This window comes from Sinocyclocheilus rhinocerous, unplaced genomic scaffold (genome assembly GCF_001515625.1).
Source record: "Sinocyclocheilus rhinocerous isolate Xijiao unplaced genomic scaffold, SAMN03320098_v1.1 scaffold225, whole genome shotgun sequence".
Taxonomy (NCBI): Eukaryota; Metazoa; Chordata; class Actinopteri; order Cypriniformes; family Cyprinidae; genus Sinocyclocheilus; species Sinocyclocheilus rhinocerous.
In genome coordinates this window covers 2,130,055-2,154,286 of record NW_015630532.1, presented here as the reverse complement: position 1 = coordinate 2,154,286, position 24,232 = coordinate 2,130,055, and the positions used below count along the sequence as shown (strand labels likewise).

At 36.5% G+C, this 24,232-nt stretch overlaps 1 protein-coding gene and 2 long non-coding RNA genes across 3 annotated transcripts in view; 2 read left to right on the top strand and 1 right to left on the bottom strand.

Annotated features, from left to right (window-relative positions):
- galr1b (galanin receptor 1b) overlaps positions 1–24,232 on the top strand; it is a 39,969-nt gene that overhangs the window by 13,277 nt on the left and 2,460 nt on the right. The gene's annotated exons all lie outside the window — the stretch shown is intronic.
- On the top strand, positions 2,527–4,814 carry LOC107740461 (uncharacterized). Its single transcript, XR_001640082.1, has 3 exons — positions 2,527–2,567; positions 3,304–3,362; positions 4,722–4,814. It is a non-coding gene; the product is annotated as an uncharacterized LOC107740461 (long non-coding RNA).
- LOC107740460 (uncharacterized) lies at positions 17,835–22,636 on the bottom strand. The gene is made up of 4 exons (XR_001640081.1): positions 22,558–22,636; positions 21,669–21,762; positions 21,401–21,462; positions 17,835–17,887 (listed from the first exon to the last, which is right to left on the bottom strand). It is a non-coding gene; the product is annotated as an uncharacterized LOC107740460 (long non-coding RNA).

Here is a 24,232-nt window from a genome sequence, read left to right as displayed (position 1 = left end):
CGGTCAGTGAAGACGAAGAAGAGAATGATGTGTGCTCCCGGCGCCTATTTATACTATAGTCGCACCGGTAGTGACGTCATGGCTGTCGCCGGCCAACGAGTTGGTGTTTTTTCAATGTATGCTTCAGACACGGGTCACGACGAGACGTTCCCCATAGCGACCCCTAGAGGACGCAGTTCGAAGTCCCCATGAAAGGGAACACTAGCTTTTCTAATATTTTTGTATTCTATTTGTTTTCTTTTTATTTATTATAGAATTAACAAAAGCAAAAAAGGCCTCTAACACTAGCTTGCTCTATTCTTTTTCTATTCTATCTGTTTTCTTTTTATTTATTATATAATTTTTAAAAAAACTTGCTATGTGTACTGCATTAAGCTAACTGAGACTTGTTATAGCACTTGCATATCATTGCTCTTTTGTTGATTTTGATTGCTTCCATTGTCCTCATTTGTAAGTCACTTTGGATAAAAGCGTCTGCTAAATGTCTAAATGTAAATGTAAATTTCAATCTTTATGGGTATATTTTTTCTGAAAATCATACTGTTCAAAGAAATCTCCTGTTCTTTCCTATGGGATGTCTTGGAGGGTGAGTGGCGCTTAGAGAAGGGTCAATTATAATATATTTCCATCGCTCAGAAATTCTGAAATTCATTTCATAGAAACTGTGGTTGTGTACATTTAACACTGTAAATAACTGAGAAAGGCTATATTCAAGTGCTGCCGGTAACTACAAGCTTTTCAACTGTTCAAGGTCACATTACAGATAGAAAGCAAGAATAGCTGAGCATGTCTAGAAAACCACCTTGGTTAAAGCTGGAGATTTTCCATGGATTTAGTGTCACCTAATTTAAATAATAATTTGAAAAACAAGGGTTGGTGCGTGACCGTGTCTGTGACCTTGTGAATGTAAATGGTCACCATGGGCAACGGTCTCTGTTTTGCTAATGTATGTGCTTTTGCATCTGCAGAGGAAAAACAGACGAGAGAGAACCGAAATGTGTTAGAAATGATTTGTTGGAAATGATTTGTTGCCTGTGGTTCTCCAGGGTAAATTGGTGGTGAGAAGCTCATTGGTCACTCCTGAGCCCATGAGATCCTGTGTCACCAAGTGTCATTGACAAACCCCAAACTACTGGTTGTTCCCAGAGTTTGAGAAGGGAACTGATAGGGCTGTTAAATCAGTAGGGAGCAGAGCTGGTGGTGCTGATAAAGTTCACCCACTGACATACAGTGCATCACATGCATCATGTCGCTTTGCTTGTCGATTGATTGTGTTAATCATTGAAAAAATGTGGAACAGTTGATAAGTGGCACACTAGGTTAAGTGTGAGCCCTCAAACCACAGTTCCATAGAGGCAAAATTTCAGCAAAAGCAGTCAGTAGGTGCGACATCCCCTGCCACAGTTGAGCTGTTTCGAGGGGGTAAGTGGGCAGCTGGCTTATTCCAATATGAGTTGTGGAGAATATGTTAGAGCTCTCTAATAGAACAGGAACATAAGAGCTCTTCACATTCACCTTGGTGCCGGTCAAATCTGACAGCAAAAGCACACTGAGGACTCAGCAGGGGTTCTTTTCTCAATCCCAATTTCAGAGGACCAGCAAACATCAGGGGCCGTTGCTGCATTTTGATAAGGGTAATCTTCTCAAAAGAGGGTTGTTTGGAAGTTGACAGTTTCATCTTAGATGTGAGGGTGCACATACAGTACAATATACACTTGATTGACATTTCATTATTGATGTTATGGGTACACTCTTTTAGGAGTGCTATGTGCCACATCAGTAGAAATTTTGTGGGTAGGTGAAATTGTGCAAGCAAAACGCGAAGACATGTTTCTCTTACATTGTTGCACACTAACTCTGTCCTTCTTCACTGTCAGGAATAAGTCCATGATGCTGTCTCATAAAAGATGGTGCTTGTCAGGACTAATTAAATGTAGCCTTTGTTAAATTATGGAGAATGTAAGTATAATTTAATCATTATCCGCACTGTCCTACTGACATGCAACATAATGGCTAGCATTAACTGGAATTGTCACTGAAAATCATTTTGATTTAGCTCACCAAAATTGTGTAAGACATAGAGTGCAGTCATTGCCCACCTACACTGTTAGACTTTGCTGTAATTTTACAGTTACTTACCGCAAAAAAGCCCAGTAAATTACCATATATATGTTTTACAGTTAACTACTGTAATATGCACTGCATTATGGGTATTTTTATGCCATTTACAGTAATTTACTGTATATGGGAATTTGCTGTACTTTACTGTTTGCTCAAAAGCAGTAGTGCTACCGTAAATTGTTCTGCGGATGAAAAACATGAATCTGCATTCTCAATTTAATGTCTGGGTAAGCACAAGTGTGGTGAAATAAAAAAATTTTTTTAAATGATTAAAAAATAAAATATATAAACTTTGCTTACACCCCACAAAATTTAAATTTTATTCGCATGCAAGGCCCCGCAACAACCTGCCAGAGGTTATATAAACTGAGGTTTGTTTCCGGTGCGCGCATAACGGACGTCCCTTCTGAGTGAATCGCCAGATGTCAGCTGCGAGTTTTCCTGTGGTAAGTAATTTTTTACTTACTTTTAAAACGTAAACCATTACCAATATCTATGAAATTTTAAAATATGAAGAAAGTAAATATATAATCTAATTATAGGCTATTACTTGGACAGTTTGAGGGAACTGTTCGTTTTCCTCAAAAACTGCTGCTTTCATGAAACTCATTCAATTGTCCTAACTGACTGACTATCTAAGTATAACCCAATCTAGTATTTACACAAACAATGTTTTTCGACTTTTTTACTGCCAGTTATGGTATATTTTACTCGACAGTTAAATGAATACCGTTAAATGCAGTTAAATGTGTGTGACGTCATTTGAAATAGCACGAGCGCTCTCTCTCTCTCTTGCGTGCGCCTTCTCTCTCGCGCACGTTCGCTCTCGTAAATAAAACATTTACGCCAGTGCATAAACGAGAAAAAAAATTATATTCAAGGAAATTTGTAATTAATTAATTCAAGAATGAAAATGCATTCTTTATTATGGCTTCTTGTTTGTTAATAGAAGCAAAATCAGTGTTCTCTGAAGTTTCATATTAATTCTTGTTTTATATTTTATTGTATATATTCTCTTCTCTCTTTTTTTCAGTGTTGATTGTAAGTGATTGTGTAAGTGATTAATCTAGCAGTCAGTCTAGATCTGTGATGTATCATGTTCATAACATATAGTGATTAGTCAATAATCACTGACGAAAAACAATGATTATTCTTTTTCTCTTTTTTTGCTTGTTTTAACAGGAGCTAACTACACCCCAAAGGCTCTTTTAATAGCCACAGCACTGGGCATCTTTGGCTTTGTAAGTATGTTTTAACTGTCAGACGCAGTATGTGACATTAGATTAACTGCAGCTATGCTATGCAGCAAATTAGAGTAATCAGAAATGTCTTAATATGATAATAATTAAAGAGATGTTTTGCTATATATATATATATACACACACACACACACACACTATATAAAGTATAGGGACCCCCCTTCTAATGAACAGGTTTGATTACTTCTTATCAAATCTTAATGTTTAAGCATATAATGATATTCTATAGAATTGTGTGCTTCTGATTTTATAACAATAGTTTGGACAGGACCCTTTTCTATTCTAACATGACAATGCCTCTGTGTATAAGGCAAGGTTCAAAAAGAAATTATTGATTCAGTCAGTGTGGAAGAACTTGACTGGTCTGCAGAAGCCAAGTCCTAATCCCAGCTGAACACCTCTGGTGTGACTTTAAATGAAGACCTTGAGCCAAAAACTCATCACCAAACACCAATGACTTGTACTTACACTATATGGACAAAAGTATTGGGATACCCCCTTCTTTAGAACAGAAAAAGGCACTTCCAAAACTGTGGCAACAAAGATGGAAACATAATTCATGTATTTAAAAACTGTATTTCCATCTCTGTTGCAACATTTTTGGAAGTGTCTAAAATGACTGTACCCATATGCAGTGTTGGGGGTAATATATTACAAGTAACGCAAGTTACGTAATCAGATTACTTTTATATATATATATATATATATATATATACATACATACATGATAAAACATCCCACACCTGTGATATGCAATATCTCTCACATATTCAGTGATGTTTCCTCTTTTCTTCCCTTTTTCTTGTGTGTCAGCAGGAGCCAACTACACCCCAAAGACTCTATTAGGGGCCACCTAGAATCACGGCATCTTTGGCTTTGTAAGGTTTTTTTTATTTTATTTTGTTTTTATATAAATGATCACTCAGATGTTGGGCTGGGGATTGATAGAGATTTCATAATTCCATTTGATTCACAAGCTCTTAATTCAGTTCTGATCTTGATTCAATTCAGTTTTCAGTTTGATTCACAATTATTCTTATTCTCTTATTCTGATTCCAGTTTCCATATGATTTAATTGGATTGATTCATTTGGAAATATTTCTGAGAATTTGATGACAGCCATTAATGTACTTTGATTTAGTATTCATTTCGGTTATAGTCCTATTCTTCAAGAGTACTTCTAGATTGACTCAAAAGCCTGTTTTGCTCTAATATTTACAAACAATACAAATGTTGTTACAGTAGCTGATACACACTGATATTCCTTGGATCAAGAGCTATCACAAATAAAAGATACTTTAAAACAGCCACACAACACATTTCCCCTCTGTTTTGTTTCAGATCAGCTGTCATGGAGGCCATGCAGCCAAGACCAACTGGGATGCTTGTTGCCATATTTCTTTTTGTTGCACTATTGTCATGATCTCTGCTTTGGTTTGTTATGCATTCAGTTCTCTACTTTTTTTTGTAAAGTTCTAGAATAAAGCACAATAAATAAAAAAGTAATAGTGACAGTGAATAAAAACATATACTGTTGTACATGGACTCAAGTCACTTATTTGGAATTTATTAAATTCAATGGCATTCATCTAAAATATTCAAAAGGTTTTATAAAATAAATAGTGTAAAATAAATTACAGTAAAATTACTGTAATAGTATTATACTGTAAAACTAAGTTACGGTAAGGATATAGTACTGTAAAATTAAGTTGCGGTAAGGGTATTTTAATGTAAAATGAAATTGCGGTAAGGCCATCATACTGTAAAATGAAATTGCGATAAGCTACTGTAAAGGGGTAGTTACAGTAACTTACTGGCAATAGTGCTGCCAGTAATTTACCGCAAAAATACAATAAAAAGTCTAACAGTGTAATTCTGGTGCAAAAAGTCTTAGACGTTAAAATATGTACAAGGTAGACAAAAATGTCAAATACTCTTAGCTAAATAATTATGTGGATATCTATTCCAAAAACAGCAAAGAGAATTAAATCTTATTTCAAAGTAAAGGACAAAGTGTTTGGCAAGTGGGTTCTCTCTCCATAATGAATGTCACAAAACAGAAGCATCTATTCATTCTGTTAACTTCTATATTATATGCAATTCTGGCTTTAAAATCTGATTGGATGAGTATACCTGTGACCATACATCAGTTGAGTTCTATACGAAAGTCAGCATGAAATGGAAATTGTGACAACTTTTCTTGCTTATTGCTTCTTCTCTATTATATCCGAGTGAAATGTTGAGTAGGAGTTTACCAGGAATTGTTTATGTGAGAAATTGACAGTCATATTGACTTTAGCTCCTTTAAGCCAGCTGTGGCACCACCCTCTCCTGCCATACATCTGTCTGTCTCAGCTGAACCTTTGACCTGAGGGTGTTTTGAACTGCTCCTACAGTTATGCGAACTCAGTACAGTTACTTGACAGCACTTTTTCATCTTGAAAAACTTTGATTGTCTATGTTTCTGTACCGGACTGTTCTCTTTCTCTAGCTCAATCTAGATGGAGGCAGTAGCTCAACATGAAAAGCAGTATAGGATTCAGTCCTAGTAGAAATATATGAGACTATAGCACAGATTGCCTCGGGCTGGCCTATTGTTTGCAGTAGTTTCACTACTAGTCTTGACTCTCCTCTGCTCATACCTGAGATTTCTGCTTGCTTCTTGTACTATATACCACATTTTAAAGCACATACTATGCATTGTTGTTTAAACAACCTTTCCATTACCATCACAATATTCTGTCACATCAGATATTTTAAAAGTAGGCTGATAGAGGTTTCATTTGAAGTGTTTACTTGTTTTTGTCTTTAAAGGGGACCTATTATGACCCTTTTAACAAGCTGTAAAATAAGTCTCTGATGTCCCCAGAGTGTGCATGTGAAGGTTTAGCTCAAAATACCCCACAGAAATGCAAATGAGCTGAGATAAAAATAACAACATAGCTGGTCTCATGGTGCCTTCGCGTGCTATCACAAACTTTATAAGTCCCACTTGTGGACATCTGTACCACTTCCCTAAGCCAAGCCATTGTACCTTCATGTTTAAAGTCTACTACCATCAGACCACTGCCAAAGAAGTCACCAGTATCAACACTCAACGACTATCGCCCGATAACCCTCACTCCCATCGCAATGAAGTGCTTTGAAAGACTGGTCAAAAGGCACATCATATCCAGACTCCCTGCAGCATTCGACCCATTTCAGTTTGCATATCGACCTAATTGTTCCACCGATGATGCCATAGCAGTAGCACTTCATTTGAGCCTGGAACATCTGGAGAGCAAGAACAGTTATGTGCGGATGCTTTTCATTGATTTTTAGCTCCGCCTTTAATACAGTTGTCCCCCAGCACTTGGTGAAAAAACTTGGCCCACTAGGCATTAACACCTCATTGTGCAGTTGGATATTGGACTTTCTAACTGATAGACCCCAGACAGTACGAGTTGGGAACAAAACCTCCGGAACCATCATCCTGAATACTGGGGTCCCTCAGGGCTGTGTTTTGAGCCCACGCATACCACTGTTGTTTACCTTGATGACTCATGACTGCTGTGCCAGTTATGATTCGAATCATATCATTAAATTCACAGAGGACACAACAGTGGTGGGCCTCATTAGCAACGAGGACGAATCAGCCTATAGAGAGGAAGTTAACCAGCTTGTCATCTGGTGTCACAACAACAATCTGTCACTGAATGTCAGCAAGACAAAAGAGATTACTGTTGACTTCAGGAGGAAACAGACAGTTCATAATCCACTTACAATTAATGGCAGTACTGTGGAGTCAGTCAGAAGCACCAAGTTTCTGGGGGTGCATATCACTGCAGATATGTCATGGACCACTAATACCATTTCCTTGGTAAAGAGGGCTCAGCAGCGTTTGCACTTCCTAAGGCAGATGAGGAGAGTAAACCTTCCCCCTCCTGTCCTTACAACCTTTTACAGAGGCACAATAGAGAGTATTCTGACCAGCAGCCTCTCAGTCTGGTTTAGTAGCTGTACGGCTGCAGACAAGAAGTCTATCCAGAGAGTGGTAAGGACAGCAGAGAAAATCATCAGGACCTCTCTACCGTCTATACAGGAATTACATCTGACACTCTGCCTTAGTAGAGCCTCCAAAATAATCAGTGACTCCACCCATCCTGCCAATGGACTGTTCACCCTTCTGCCTTCTGGCAAACGCTATCAAAGTATGCGATACAAGACTGCCAGATTCAGAAATAGCTTCTTTCCACAAGCTATTAGACTGCTCAATTCACATTGACATATACAGATATACTGGTTGATGGACTGTTGAATACATAGGTATGGACTGATTGATTCATTTATGTTATTCTTCCCTATGCTGCTACCTGATGGACTGCTGTTATATATGTACAGATTGGTTGAATCATATATGTGGTTTCTTCTGTTCTGACACTTTTGAGCAGTATTGATTATGCACTCATAGTGTAATCATGTGCAATACATCCATTTTTGCACTACCTTAAGATGTATAGTAATGTATATCATGGTATTTGTTGTTGTGATATATATAATGTTTTTTTTTTTATTATTATGTTTGCACTATTATGCACATTGAGCATTGGGCTCGGAGAAATGCAATTTTGTTCTGCTGGACACTTGTTGAAAGGCTAGAATGACAATAAAGTATTAGAACTTGAACTTGAACTAGTGATTATGAGGTCAACAAATTCAAGCGGTCAACTTCACATTGCTTTCATATGCAATTTTGAACTACCACCTTCCTATTTACAATCTTTCTGGTAGCACGTGAAGGCAGCATCAGTGAAAACCGGCAGAGATGATGGTAGCTTTAGCAACATTAGCCTTACAGAGTGCCAAGGAGCTCTTTCAGAAAGGCAATTTGGAACAAAATATGACTCGTATATTCATTGGTGCATCCCAAAACACAACACTTACATTTACATTTACATTTAGTCATTTAGCAGACGCTTTTATGCAAAGCGACTTACAAATGAGGACAATGGAAGCAATCAAAATCAAAAAACAGATAGAATACAAAAAGATTAGAAAGCAAGTGTTAGGTTTTTGTTTTGTTTTGTTTTTTTAAGAAAACAAGCAGCAAATGAATAGAGTGCAAGTCTAAAAGGGACAAGGTTTTTTTTAAAGAATAGAATTAGAATAGAGAGTGCTAGAGTTAGAGAGTCAAATAAAGATGGAAGAGATGTGTTTTTAGCCTTATAATATTATTATTATAACTTACAATGCCTCTTTGGTGCTGACATTGTATATCTTCAGCAACTACAGCAAGCCTTGTAAAAGTGATATTTGCATTATAGGTCCCCTTTAAATAAAGACATGAGAGATGGCATTGGTGGAGGGTTGAATGCAACGAATCATGTCTGTGTGAACAGGGTGCGCAGAGGTATGCAACTACAAATGTTGACAGGCAGGTAGGACAGCCTATCGAAATCCTCGGACCGAGGAATATGATTGTATGAAAATGTTATGGTCCTACACCTTCCGCAGACAGTATAAATACATATAAATACATTTAGACCACTTAACTTAGTGACTGCTATCGGGATGTGAAGAGACTTTCAACCAGCATAACAAAAATTTATTTTGAACCAAATCACCTACCCTGCTAGTTGCTAGTCTCCCTATGAGTGTGTGTCCTACACTTTGAATTCAAGACCACAGCATAGAATACTCAGTGAGTTCTGGAGTTTAAATGGTGTTTATGGGACACCACAGAGGGAGGTACAGTTTTCCAAAAAAAAAAACCTTTTTACACATCTGAAGTTTGCAAAATCATGCCTGGTTGTTTCACAGTGCTACTGGAAAAATATCCAGTTGATAGATGAAACCAGGTTGAGTTGTTTAGAAAAAAAACATTTATACACACACACACACACACACACATACACAACACTTTGTGCCTCATTGTCTGGACTGCTTGCTGTATCATCAGCGGGAAAATGAATTCCTAGGTTTATCAGGACATTTTTCAGGAGGATGTGCAGCCATCTGTTTACCAGTTAAAGCTCTGGTAAACAGAAGTTTAAAGGTGATTAACAAAACAATATCCTAAAGCAGCAGTAAATGCCAACAACAGGCAAAAAATAAATAAATTAATACATCTTCTAGAGTGGCCCCGTCCTGATTTCAAGTCTTATTGAGATGCCTTGGCATGACTTGAGAGAGTGATTTACACCAGATGCCCCAAGAATATTGCTGAACTGAAACTACACTCTCAGAAAAAAGGTACAAAAGCTGTCACTGGGGCGGTACCTTTTCAAAAGGGACACTTTTGGACTTTTTATGTACTAATATGTACACTTTAGGTACTTATATGTATCTTTAAGGTACCAATATGGACTCTTTAGGTACAAAGGTGTGCCTTTTGAAAAGGTACCGCCCCAGTGACAGTTTTTGTACCTTTTTTTCTGAGAGTGTAGTTTGTTTTGCAAGATGGTGCAAAATTCTCTCTGACTGTTGTCCAGGTCTGATTACAGAAAATTTTTGGTGGGTGTCATTTTCCGAAGAAAGCACGTCCAGTTATTGAATCCAAAGTTCCCATTGTTTTTCCATTTTCCACTGTACTGTGAACCGTAAAGACATGAATACGTTTATAAAATACTTATTTGATTATGCCAGCTGTGCTTGTACATTTTTGTGACTATATTTTAAAGGGGTCCTATTATGCTTTTTCACATAGGGTTCACATACTTTTTCCTGTAACTGTAAAACTAAGTTTTCACAATTCATAACTGAGACTAATATATGTGCAGAAAAATGCCGTCATTAATTGATAAGGAGTTTGTATTTTTAATTAATTCATAGGTATTCACTGCACCGTGTACAACTTTGTAATGGAAATTGGGATCCTTTCCCTCCCATGTGATTGCCATTTGTAACTGTTTAAGGGGTTGTCTCAAGAACCCTGCAAATAAACCCTGGACAACCAAAATTAAAATAATACTGTTATTAACAATTAATTGAAAGCACAATAAAATGAACAGAAAATTAGCCATATACTTATATTTTGACAGTCTTAGTAGCATGCGAATATAAAATCATCATAAGAATGCTGATATAGTCCCTTCAACCTTACTTCTATTCCCACTATCATAAATCATATTCCTGTATAGATTTTTGCAAAATCTACTGTGAATTATGTTCTGGTTGTTGCTTTGGTCTGAGTGCCCTGCCTCTATGCTGCTGTGAAACTGAACATTAATTTGCATACAGAAAATATACATAGGGATTGGTGGAACAATGCTCTGTTGCAAGATGAGATCTCAGTCTTATATCACCATATTATGCAATGATGTGGCTGCACCTCTTTTTCCCTTTTCACCAGTCCCCTTAATCCCTTTGTGTGAGACTATGCAATTTATTCGGTGCCTTGCTCAAGGGCACCTCAGTCGTGGTATTGAAGGTGGGAAAGAGCGCTGTACATTCACTCCCCCCACCTACAATCCCTGCCGGTACGAGATTCGAACCCGCAACCTTTTGGGTTACAAGTCTGACTCTCTAACCATTAGGCCACGACTTCCCCTAACCTCCATCCTAGTAAATCCCTGCATCTCATTCTATTCTATTCCATTCTATCATCTATAGCACAACTGTACATACAATTTATTTATTTTTCAGAAAACACGCCACAGCTCTCAAATACCAGACACTTCCTAACCAGGAACATTCAAAAATAGTCTTAAGGTTAGAACTAAACTCTGCAGTAAAGTGGATCTCATGAGCCAGATTTGAGGATCCCTGGCCTATATGAAACAACAGGTTCTGAAAAGGTCTCTTTTGGTTTGAGCCATTCCAGTTTAATTGAGTGGCTAAAGAATGGCCAGTAAATATTGTTTGTATTCTCCTAGTTGCATTACAGGGCTGCCTACACAAAGATTGTAATCTGGACAAAACCTGTTTTGTCCAGATGTTTCAGGATGAAGTGCAGTCCCATGTTGACTGCATCATCCACGGACCTGTTTGCTCGGTAAGCAAACTGCAGGGGGTCCAGTAAGGGTCCAGTGATGTCCTTCAGATAAGCCAGAACCAGTTTTTCGAACGACTTCATGACGACAGACATTAGTACCAAACCGAAAAATGATCCGATCCGTGGGTCAAAAACCGTAATGTGATCCGAACTGTGAGATTTGTGATCCGTTGAACCACTAGTAGATGTATGTTGATTTTATCAGACGATGCCGTGATTATAAATGAGAGTGACTCCTGGTTAACATGTATTAAAAGAGGTCGAGTTTAGTCACTATTTAGTGTTGTATTTTTTGACAATATTCACTCATCATGACAGTAAAATAGGGCATTCTAAGTCAATACACTGCAGTATTTCCTCTCTCAATCAGTAGAAAATATGGTTAAACACCCGGTCATGCATGAAAAAAAAAATACCGTCATATACCATGAAACCAGTATAATTTTGAAAAATACCGTGATATAAATTTGTGGTCATACCGCCCAGCACTAGGTGTGGGGGGGTTTAAATCTACAATAAAACTCATTCACTGCTGGGGGATTTCATAAAATTATGGCAATTTCATGATAGCAACAGCACTAAGCTTCCCTTTGGCACAACCCCAAACTCTCTATTGGCTAAAAAAAGCTGTAGGCTACACTGGATCAGTTGTGAAATTCACACCATTGGTCATGTATTTTCTGTTTTTTTTTTTTTTTTACTTTCTCAAAAGATATAAAGATAAGAATCTTCTGGTAATATCTTCAAATGTTAGTGTTAGATAAAATACAAATGATGAGAATAATCAATTATCTATGCTCTTTGTATTTGTATAAGTTATTTGGTTATGCTGTGGATGGTGTCTGTTATAATAATCAGTATAAGATTCTGCACAGATATTGTCTGACCCCTGTAAAGTTGTACAGAATTGGCATGAGTGAGGATTTATTAAAAGTTTACAAACAGAAAGGCATGGATAGACTTGGGATTTTCCCACAGCAAGCACATTTTGGAAGTAATTTTTAGAGATTCTTGGCCCATTGTTATATTCTTCCATTCTATTGTCTCCTAAGCTCTGCATCTCTTGTCTCATGTGGCGAATCCTCTGTGATTATGGTGGGCATTATCACAGCAGCTAGTACAATCCTACACCAAAAAAAAAAAAGAGTTGCCAGATTCACAGATACTCTTGTGAATGGTGTTCTATATCTAGGAACAATCTCTGCACTGACTGTTTTCTTTATTTTCTGTTAAAATTTGCAAAACTATTCAATGTAACTATTTTATTTTAATTACAAAAAGAATAGATTCTTTAAATCTGGCCACCAGCACAGTAGAATAATAAACTGATGGCAGGTGTCTTGTCAAACGTTCTATTAAACTTGATAATTTCTTTGCCTATATCTGAAATAAAGTGCTGGAAAGTAAGATTTTAATTATGATTTGGGTGACTGAGCCAACTGTCATGCGTGTCATAAAAAAGGTTAGGATAAAATGTCATTATGAAGAATATTGTACATTGTGATTGCTTTATTCTGGTTCAAGGTGTTTGGCTAAGTGGTTCTTTTGTCACTTTTTTTGCTGAAGATGGAGTGACTGCTTTTCATCATTCCCTTTTCTTCAACATAATTACTCATTATGAAACTACATAGTAATTATGAATTATATGTCATATAATGTCATAATTACTTAATTATGTGAAAGAAGATTATCTGAAATATTTTTTGTCTCATTTTAATAGTTTCATCAACATTGTTTTACTTTAAAGAAAACAACCCAGGAGAGTATTTTTTTTTTTCAGATGGATGGATGGATGGATATTCTATTGACATAACGGATAAAACTAGGAGAGTTTGTTAAAAGATGAATATTCCCTTAGGAACACTGAAGGAGTCAGAATCTCATTTTTCAAGACCATACTCTTAAAGGGGTCATATGATGCGATTTCAATTTTTCCTTTCTCTATGGAGTGTTAAAAGCTCTTGGTGCATAAAGAAGATCTGTAAAGTTGCAAAGACTAAAGTCTCAAATCCAAAGAGATATTCTTTATAAAAGTTAAGTAAAAATTGACGCGTTTCAGAAAGGCGGGGCATAGAGGAGAAACAATAATGTACAGTATGTGGAAAATAATGTGTTTTTTTATCCTTAAACCGCATAAACACATTTCATTACACCAAATACACAAAATAATGTTCTTTTTAGCAACATCATATGACCCCTTTAAAAAAAAAAATCTCCACAAGAATCCAGATAGATGACAAGCCTTATGTCTTCCATAAATGAAACCTAAGAAATTCATGTGATTAAATTCTCTGTTGCTTTTTTAAATAAATCATCTCCTGTGGTCACTGAAAGACTCGTTTTTGTTTTAAAAGTTAAATAACATGCAAAAGCATCCAAAAAGATTATGTTTCTGTTAAGTGAGCCCTTTGTAATGCCTGAGACAATGTTGCCAGTTGCTTCCCACCCAGATGATGGCTCTGGTCATTATTCTACCCTCACAAACAGTCTGACACAAGAGCTCATAAATTAACAAGCATCTCTTGCCCTTATCAGCATAAATTAACAAGCATCTCTTGCCCTTATCAGAATAAACATTACAAAATACAATCATGTTAACAGAGTTACAATATCTAACAAACAGTAAAACAGCATCATACATCGCTCAGTCTAAAATAAATCTAAACTATATTAGACTACAATGCACATTGTGAACAAAGCTTTGTATATGATTTCTGGTCCTGGCTCAGTGAAACTGATAAAGCTGAATGAGACACTGAGAAAGAACAGATAAAGTTTAAATACTGCAGAGCTACTGAGAAAGGGAGAGAGTGTGTACAGGTTAAAGCGAAAGCGTAATTGAGGGAAAAAAAGCTTTAGTATAAACACATCTGCTCCTCTGTTAAAGATAACAAAATCTCTGATGGGCAAACCACTCTGAAGCTCTCAAAGCAGAACAGATGCTCAATAGTCATATTCACTTGTATCTAATCTTGGCCCTGCTCTTTTTCCACTGTCACTTCAAGTGACTGGTTTACAGCTACAACTACTGTGGACTGTTTTTACTTAAAATGCTTACTGTCTTTAGAGGGTTTTGTCTATTCTTGATACATGTAAGTAATTTAATTATATTTTAGAAATCTTCTTAATACTTGAAGGATTTAAAATCTGCATATTCTTCATGTTCCACTTTGATTACAATCCTGCTTATATAATGTTGAACTAAATGTTTAATATAAAAGACAGGTAATTCCAAGCAGCACATTTTCACTGTGTCCAATTTATAAAGGTGGAAAAACATAGTTTGGCTCTTTAATGCTATTTTTCTGTTTAGTTGTTAATTTCAACAGCGTTCCATTATAGTTGGTCTGTGTGACAATTAACCTGAATAATGTAAAGCTATAGCACCTTTCATACAGTATATATAGATTTTACTGGTAAATCATGTATGAATATGTCTTTGACTATTGTGTCACATGTCGCAGCTTTTTCAGCTTCTCACGCTCAAGACCCTGACTTTTCCATTCATCAGAGTTGTGACTCTGCAGTTACTATTGTGCTTCATCTTGTAATTTTAAGAGATTATGTTGTAGGATAGGTCAGTAAATTTTCATCAATCCTATTAGAAGCATCAGATTAGTTTTCAGACTAGTTTTCAGTGACGGGATGAGTTGATCAAGTTAGATTAAGACCTCTCCTTTGATTGTGGCATGCCTCTTTTCTCTTTTCATTCACCTGAGTAGTTGGTGACAAATATACTTGTTGTAATTTGACTTTTCCGTCACACTTCATTTTAAGGTCCAGTTCTCAGTATTAACAAACTATTAACTATGATTTTGCCTGAAAAAAACTCCTAAAATGCTGCTTATTAATAGTTAGTAAGGTAGTTGTTAGGTTTAGGTATTGGGTAGGATTCGAGATGTAAAATATGGTCATGCACAATATGTGCTTTATAAGTACTAATAAACAATATGTTAATAATAGGCATGCTAATAGCAACTAGTTAATAGTGAAAATTGGTCCCTATACTTGAGTGTTACCGACTTTTCTTTGCCCTGTTCTGCCGTCCATTCAGCTTTGAATTTGTCGACTGGATTTTAAAAAAAAAGGGATGTGACTCCAAGGATAATAAATCTGCTGGTATCTGATTGCAATAAAGGGCACAAGAGCCTGTGGTACAGTCATATTTAGTAGTAGACTGATATAGTTTAATGCTGGAATAAAATGAAGACATATTTCAATAATTAAATGAACACATTTCAGTAATGTTTAAAATTCGCTGAAAAAAGTGTATTGTCCATTGTCAAATAATTTGTTATACAGTATAATTTGTAAATGGCTAGGCCACAGAAAATCATTTTATTTTGTCCTTCACTTTGTAAAAACTAAAAATGTGTTTAATGTACAATAAATATCTAACGAATTTCATAGATCGTGATAAAATCATTTACCAATGTGGTTTGTTTGTGCAAAGTAATAATTAATCCTTCAAATTTGCCATATAAATAGTCCCAGCACTAAAAGCATGATTTTAACTTTACAGTTCAAATGACACTGATGTTTGTACAGCAGCATTAATACAAGTGCAGAATATCAGCAAATATCAGCTTCATGTGTCTGCTTTTAAACCCTCTGAAATGCTTTGCCCTTTGCTACCATTGTAAGTGCATTACTGTAAATGTAATTTTTGTTTGTTTTTAACAAACTGTGAGATCTGTCAAAATGATTTTCTATGATAATTTACAGCCTGTCACAAATGCTGTTGATAGAGGTTAACTTGTATTGAACCGAGATTCTGAGCTGTTCATTTTATAAATGCCTAGATAGTATATGGAGTATTCATATACTTCTTATCATATATCATAAATCATAAAACAAGAGTATATAAATAAATGCTTTGCTTACCTCAGTCCTCTGACAATTCTTCAGCGTCCCTCCCTCCTTCCTACCTCCTCCTCTATTTCTGTCCTCTCTCTTTATATATTGAACATTGTGTAATCTGTATTAAGTGCTCCAAGGGGAGAATTTAGATCTCAAGTCAAGTCTCATGCTTGAGCCCTGCATAGATAGCATTCCAAATATGTTTAACTTTATCTCCTTTAAAGGATTATGAAAATATGATCTCGTAAATTTTCTGGTTTATTGTGCAAGGGCCTGGCCACATTAGTAGTTAATAGTTAAATCATTCTGCAGGAATTTTGCATGCCTTTTCAAGTTCAAATCTGAACCTTTTCCCTTTGCGCTTAATAATTGTGTTTGGCATAAATCTAACAAAACACATTACTGTGTGCTTTGCATTGTAGGGACATAACATGGCTTCGCTTTCAGCTGGAATTTGCTAGAATTCAATTCAAGACACTGTTCCTGGTTCATGCTGCTGTCAGTGGCTCTTCTTGACTGCATTTTGTTGGACAGCAACATTAAACATTGAATGTGGACTTGTAAAATAGAATCTAATGTAAACTTACACACAGTTAAAATTGTTATCAGAGGTGGCCATACAATAAAATAACTGAGTTAGTTAAGCTTTCACGTTGCATCGTGTTCGCAATTCTGATCAGTTTAATACTGTCAATGTTCCGCACGCTGTTCAGATCATTAATATCACACAGTTATACCAAGAGATAAACTGCTTTAGATAAAAAATTTTGACTGTGACAAAAGATTAAGAATGCGAAAGTGAAAGATGTGTTAGTGTGTGTATAATGTAAAGCAGAAACAAGGGACACTTGCTCCCCAACAGACAAGAGTCTGAGCTAGCAACCACATGAAAGACACATATGTTCAGTTATTTTTGTTATAAGAAAAATTTTATTAAACCTGTTATAATGTATTATGACAGCACTTTTGTTTTACTTAATTTCAATATCGTGATAATACCGAATACCGTGATAAAAGCATTAGCAATTAATCGCAACATGAAAATTTGATACCGGCATATCCCTAGACACATTACAAGGGTGTTGCACACCACAGCAAGGATTCCATTTCCTTTGAGATCAATGGATTGATGCTGCTGCCAAAACTAACTCTTCTCATTTTGTTTCAGATAAGGAGTCAGCATGTTGTAAAGAAAGCTTACTTGTAATTGAAATATAGAGATGTGCGTTGCCTCGAGAGGATAAACAGAGTATCAAAACTAATTTAAGGGTTACTTTTAAAAAATTTTGTCAGCAGAGACCTTAAGCTTTTACATATTTAATGACCACTATGCATTGACTCATGCGACACAAGTTTGCCAGTGGGAATAAAATCAAAGGGAGGCAGCATCTCTTGTTGTGTTCTCCTTGAGTTTTCTGTGAATTGCTGTCCACGTTGCTGTGATTGGCTGTTAATACCCACCTATCTGTTTGCAAAAAAGGTCACCCTGGTGGAAATGGATGGACAGATAACACAGTGAACAACTCACTCACCAATACACATCACTTTCAGACACATCTAAATCAAAACTAACTTGAAATGAACCTGAAAGGGTCTGTGAGTGAGCTGGTTCTTCGTGAGCACTCAGCTCCGTTAAATTAAAGGTGCACCTCCGAGCCTGTGACCTTCATGATACCTGCGGTGTTCACAGAGAATGTAATGACTAATGGTCTGGAATGAAGGTGACTATAAATAATAGGTAAACAGCAGACGGTAGAAAGAAATACAAGTCACAAAAAATGTGATTTGTATTGTTGCTGTAATTATCTTTGAAGCAAGATTTAAAGATGCATTAACGTGACAAGACTGTTCTGTTAAAAACAGTTCCGCTTTTAAAAGTGCATTTTGAAACACCTACGGTTTGTTCTGTTCTGCTCCGTCTAGCTTTTTAAATGCAAGAATGCACTTTGTGTGAATGGCCCTTTACTTAGCACTGTGTAGCTCTCTTTTTCTTCCTCTGAAAGGATATAATGGTATCAAGGTCATAGCACTAACATAAGTACTTCAAAATGTGATTTTAAGTATATTTCATTACAGATGTTAATGTACAGTCACTCTACCTTAATTCTTTACGTGTTATAGTTCTAGCATTAAATCACAATTTGCCAGTTAGACGTGGGTAATGATAGTGTTGGGTTCGAGTCCAGCTAAGTCGAGTCCAAGTCGAGTCCGAGTCTTTAACCAATCGAGTCCGAGATAAGTCCGAGTCCAAAATGGGCCGAGTCGGACTCAACTCACCTTTACAACTAAACGCAATGTCCATTTAAATGTAACAAAAGCAAACACTATTGCATCTTGCCATTTAGATTTTTGATTAATAATTAGTGTCCTGCTTTGCTTAGCAAACTTAAAGTCATGTCAGAGAAGTTATGGCTGAATTGATTTATGTATTGTGACATATTTCAGAGTGAAACAGATTTTAGAATGTGAAAAATGAAAGGGCGGGACTTGACTTTATTCATCATTAAAGTAAGTGTATAAATTCAAGAGTGGGGGTAAAAGAGTAGGTGAATGGGACCTTAAGAGCAGAAAATGCACCTTTTATCGAAATAAAAAACAAGCTTTATATCATTTTTACGATTTTTTATGAAATATGAATTTTGAATAATCAAAATTAGTTTGTGTCAGTGTTTGAACCATTAAAGAAGAAACTGCATTTTAATTTCTGGGTTAAAAAAAAAACAAACAAAAAATGAATGGATGCCAATGTAAACGTACCCCTTAGACAGGGCATTTTGAATTTTTTCTTGGATGAAAATGAGGCTGTGAGGGATAAACCTAGTCTGTACAATAACACACACTGTGTATAAAAGCCCTACATATATTTTCCATAAGTCACAGGCAACTCACACCTGTTTTATTTTTGAATGCATTTATAGTTGCATTAATTGCAATAAATTACATTATGTAAGGAATAATTGATGACGGGCCGTTGAATTATTAGAAAATAATGCACACCGAAGGTGATTTTGGCCCCATAAAAACTATTGCCGCAAAGATGTTAGAAAAATGATTTTTCTTTGAAGCTAGAAACTGCCACTAATACAAAAGCAAAAAATAATAAACTAATGTAATAAAACATTCTCAAGCTTACTGAAGGCAAGTAAACACTCCAAGTATTACTTACAAGCTAAATGATAAATAAATATATTACTCAAAAATACAAATTAAAGGTTTTTTTTTTAGTTTTTCAGATAGCCTATAGTAAAGGCCTCTAGAAATAGCCTACTACAGACATTTCATGAAGTAATAAATGTAAAAATAATCTTCACTGTATACATTAAATATAGATGATTCTTATTAAAGTTAATAAGTGATTCAGTGTGAGTGACTTTCTCCTTTTCTTTTGTTTGATTAACATTTATGACGCAGTCGGCGGCTGCAGGTTTTACGCTGTTGACACATCTGTATTTCTCCCAACTGTTCAAGTTCACTTAAGACAAAACCGACTGCATTTACATGAATAGTCTCCAAGGCGGGCATTTTGACATAACTTTTCGTGTAAGTGTGTAGCAATAACAGAACTTAAGAGAACTTAAGCGAAAGAATTCGGCATTTGCATGCTGACTGAGAGGCGCGTTATTCTGTCAGCACGCTTTCGGTGTGTGCACAGAAACCCATCGGCTTTCAAGTACTGGACAAGACATAAAAACACATGCAAATACTGAATATCACTTTCGTGATAATGCATTGAGTCAGTGACATTTCCGTCAACTGTCCCTGGACTCGGTTGGACTCTGACATATTTTCTGAGTCCAAAAAGCTCGAGTCCGAGTCAAGTCCGAGTAAAAATGCATCCGAGTCCGTGACAAGTCCGAGTCCTTTAAAAAACTGTACTCGAGACCGGACCCCAACTCTAGGTAATGAGTAGGACAGACAGTATTAAAACTTGAATGAATGGTGATACAGTGGTAAAACTCTACTCTAAAGACTACGTAAAAGTACTAGTAAAAAATATTATTCAGATAGAAGTAATATAATAATAGGTATTATTTTAATATAAAATTATACTGGAATATATTTTTGTATGAAATATTTTATGTATCTTCTTGCACATGGAAAATATGTTCAAATAATATGTACAGTAAATCTCTGACTTCATCCTAATGATTTCATAATTTCAATAATTTAATGAATCCAATACGCCAGTCTCAGAATCAAATCAAGACATTTGAATGTTTAGTCTTTCCTTCAAGAAGGAATGTCTGTGACTCTGAGGTTGGTTGGTTTTTATTGTGTGTGTGTGTGTGTGTGTGTGTGTTTGTTTGTTTGTTGTTTTTTGTTTTGTTTTTTTGCAAAGAAGGCCAAAAAAGAAAAGCAGTATTCAGTGTGTGAGGCCAAGGATTCATTTTGTCATCATAAATTCACTTGAGTAAGTGAAAAGAGTACCTCCATTAAACTCTTAAAAAAAACATCCTTAAAATTTGCTTAATTAGCTAAACATAATGGAGGAAACATCCTTACTACCAGCTCTAGTGCTAATGATTCTTAATCTGTCTTAAGACAGTTTTCATTCATACCTCCTAACATCAAACTACGGTCTAATGTGCTGGTTTATTAACTAGATCATGATCAAGCCTTGACATAGGTTATGATTAAATATATTCCTCACAGCCAAAACTAACCTGACTAGGGCAACATAAATCTTCTCTTAATGATTTCCCATTCTCAGTCTATTTGTCATCACTTTAGACAGGGCCCTTGACAGTGCATCTGACAGTCATTTTCCACTTATGACAAACTACCTGAGTTGTTAGCAGTCTATTGTTCACTCCAGAACTTTCCAATTCACTTTATCATTGACAAAAGCTTAATTCTCCAGTTTAGAAAGACAAAGTAGTTTCGCATTTTCTTGTAAACAGTGGATTACAAACCTGATGCAGCTTATGCTGAGAGACTTGTCATCTTATTGTCTCTGTGTAGCATATATTTGAAGGTTAACACTAAAATGTGATGAAAGTGAAGAAGACAGGGAAAGGGGAGAATTATTTATGAGAAAGCAAAACAAGACCAGTGAGAGGGAGAAGGAAGACCAAGGGTGAGTGTAAGGAGAAGGGAATAGAAAGATAATTGCAGACAGTGGAGGTCACAACAGGAGTCTGACCCGACAAACCCTTTCAGCCCATAGTAACAGACTGCAAACTGTTACCTTCACAAACTGTGCTGTATAAACAACTTGTTTTCCTTTGCCCAGGGTTCAGACAGTTGGTTCTGTGGATGGTGGGAGAGGGAAAATAACAGTAATTATGTTTTAATCAGTCTGAGAGCTGTTATTAGCCCCCCCCCCCATTATTTTTGCAGTCCATTCACACCATCCAAAATTTATACATTCACTCATAATGTCAGGGTTTTTTCTACCCGTGTTTGTGAAACTGTGCAGAGCTAAAGTCAGTCATTAAATGCAAGGAAGAAAATACCTCTCAGTGTGTGTATAAATTTTGCTCATTGTTTGATGTGTGGACAAAGATATGTATGGAGGCCTTCCCCTGGTATCCATCCTTCTGAATTTCACTGTCAGAAAAATTAAACGTTTGTTATATTTTTGAAGATGTTTCATTGCGATGACCTTAGTGCCCCCAGCTTCTATTTGGCCTTAATTTTGCATATTTGGCATATATTGCATATATGCATATATGACATATTTGTCCCTTTAATACACATTTCTGTTCATATTTTGAATGGCTCAGTGGTGCACACCTCAGATTAAATGGATTGTGAATGATGAGCATTGAAGGGAAACATCAAAGGAAGGTGCAATGACCATCAAAGTAGAAATGAAACAGTTGGATTCTCATTTGTTTATTCCTGTAATATCTCCAGCTGTGTGTTCATAGAAGTTGTCCCCCTTTAGTTATTTTGAAGCCAAAAGGGAAGTAGCTTTTTTGTTGTTTATGTGCACTCTAAAAAATGCTGTGTTATTTTTTTAACCCAAATGATGGGTTCAGCCAGTTGGGTCATTGTATTGGGTTGTTTTTAATATTTTTACCCAGGTGCTAGGTTTTCTACCTAACCGCTGGGTTGACCCTGTCTCCGGTGAAACTTCTCAACAATGCAGCTGAGCACAGGCTTTTTAAGTCCACAGAACAGCCTCCGATTTGGTGCACTCTTTCGGGGAAATAAAGGTTTGTATACATTTTATTTCATTTATAAAGTCTTTAATGTGGTGTAAATTATATTATTTTACACAACACAACATAAGGACGAGATGTCAGTTGTTTTTAACCCAGCATTTTTTAGAGTGTGAGAAGCAGCCATGGTGTGTTTGCTCCACCGAACAGTTATACTTATCTTGTTTCCTACCTGTACCTGTGTTCTTAGTAAATCTAAAATTCCTGGTAGGTATAGGGAAAGACGTAGTTAAGGAACATGGCTTCCAAACTGTCACACTGGTTGAAATTAAACATGGGAACCACCTGGGAAGTCTCAGAATGTGTATTTTTTGTTTGTAATTTCACAGCTGTAATACCATAACATGTTAATGAAGTTGAAAAGTGCCGCTTTTCTATCGCGAATGTTCCGAATCTGCTGATGTAACTACAACCGCTACGCGATAGAGGAGGGGAGGGGGAGGCCGGGGGAGAGCTCTCGTGCCTCCGTTGGTAAAAAAAAATAATAATATTTGATCGCCAACAGATTTACCAAGCTGTCATTCAAACAGTATAAATACAAATTTAAAAAAAGGGGAAAACACGCCTAACTGGATATAGACTACAGCAGTCGGCATAATTAAATAGCACAACAGGCAGCACTCTTTTAACAGACTTTTAAGAAGGGATGGATGTTTGCTTCAAGTGATAGGCCAGGTAAGTGAAGTTATATTATCTTGCTGTATGTGTGTCATTTTCTTTACGTTTTCTGACTAAAAGCAACCAAAAAAGCCATTTCAAAGTGGTTAATAATAATCGGCAGGGATCCCGGACCAATGCAAGTGTGCCTCCTCTATTTTAAAACCCACGAGCCGCCACTGGTTATGCAAGGCAAAAGTGTTTCCAGCGCGAAACGACCGCTGCTGATGCAGCTGACTGACATCTCGTCCTTATGTTGCGTTGCGTAAAATAATGTAATTTACACCACATTAAAGACTTTTTATAAATGAAATAAAATGTATACAAACCTTTATTTCACCGAAAGAGTGCACCAAATCGGCGGCGGCGCTGAGAACCGCTCTGTGGACTTAAAAAACCCGTGCTCTCAGCAGCTGCATTGTTGAGAAGTTTCACCGGAGACAGGGTCAACCCAGCGGTTGGGTAGAAAAAAATAACCCAGCATTAAAATGACCCAGCGCCTGGGTAAAAATGACCCAATAGACTTGATCGGTGTCGCATCATAGCTGTGTGGGCGGAGTCGGCGTGGGGGAAAACAATCCTTTCCCCCTCATTGGAAAAGCATGGTGTTGACTCAGAATGGCCTACATAAAATCATTTCTGCCGTTCGACAGAGCAACATACGTAGAAAAACTAAGCCATATTGGGTCGGGCTATCCGTACGGTACCTGTGACTGGACAAACGACCCAACGGAATGGCCAGAGGTGTCGTTTCCCGACATTTTTGTTACCTGATTGAGTCTATAGGCAAGAGACAGCTTACTACAAGCCTATACTTGACGGCTTGTGAAAGTAAACATTTGTCGTTTTGTTTTGCTTAATTTTAATAAAGTGATAAAGACTTGAGTAAAAGCCTGTCGTACTTTTTTATTGATATATTAAAAAGAACTTTAACATTGACAAAACAGGTGCCACTGGGGGACCATAGACAAGCTAGGGGAACTCATATTAATGTTAAAAAACCTCATAAAGTGAAATTTTCATGCCATGGGACCTTTAAGGTCCACTGAAGCACCTTGAAATGCGCAGCGTTATTCTATGTGGTGTGTGCTAAGTATAGCCTAATCATTTTCACAAATACATGCCGTAAAATAAACAGATATAAAATAACATGAAAATATCCCTTACGAAAATTAACCGTGGTTACAACCAAAAAA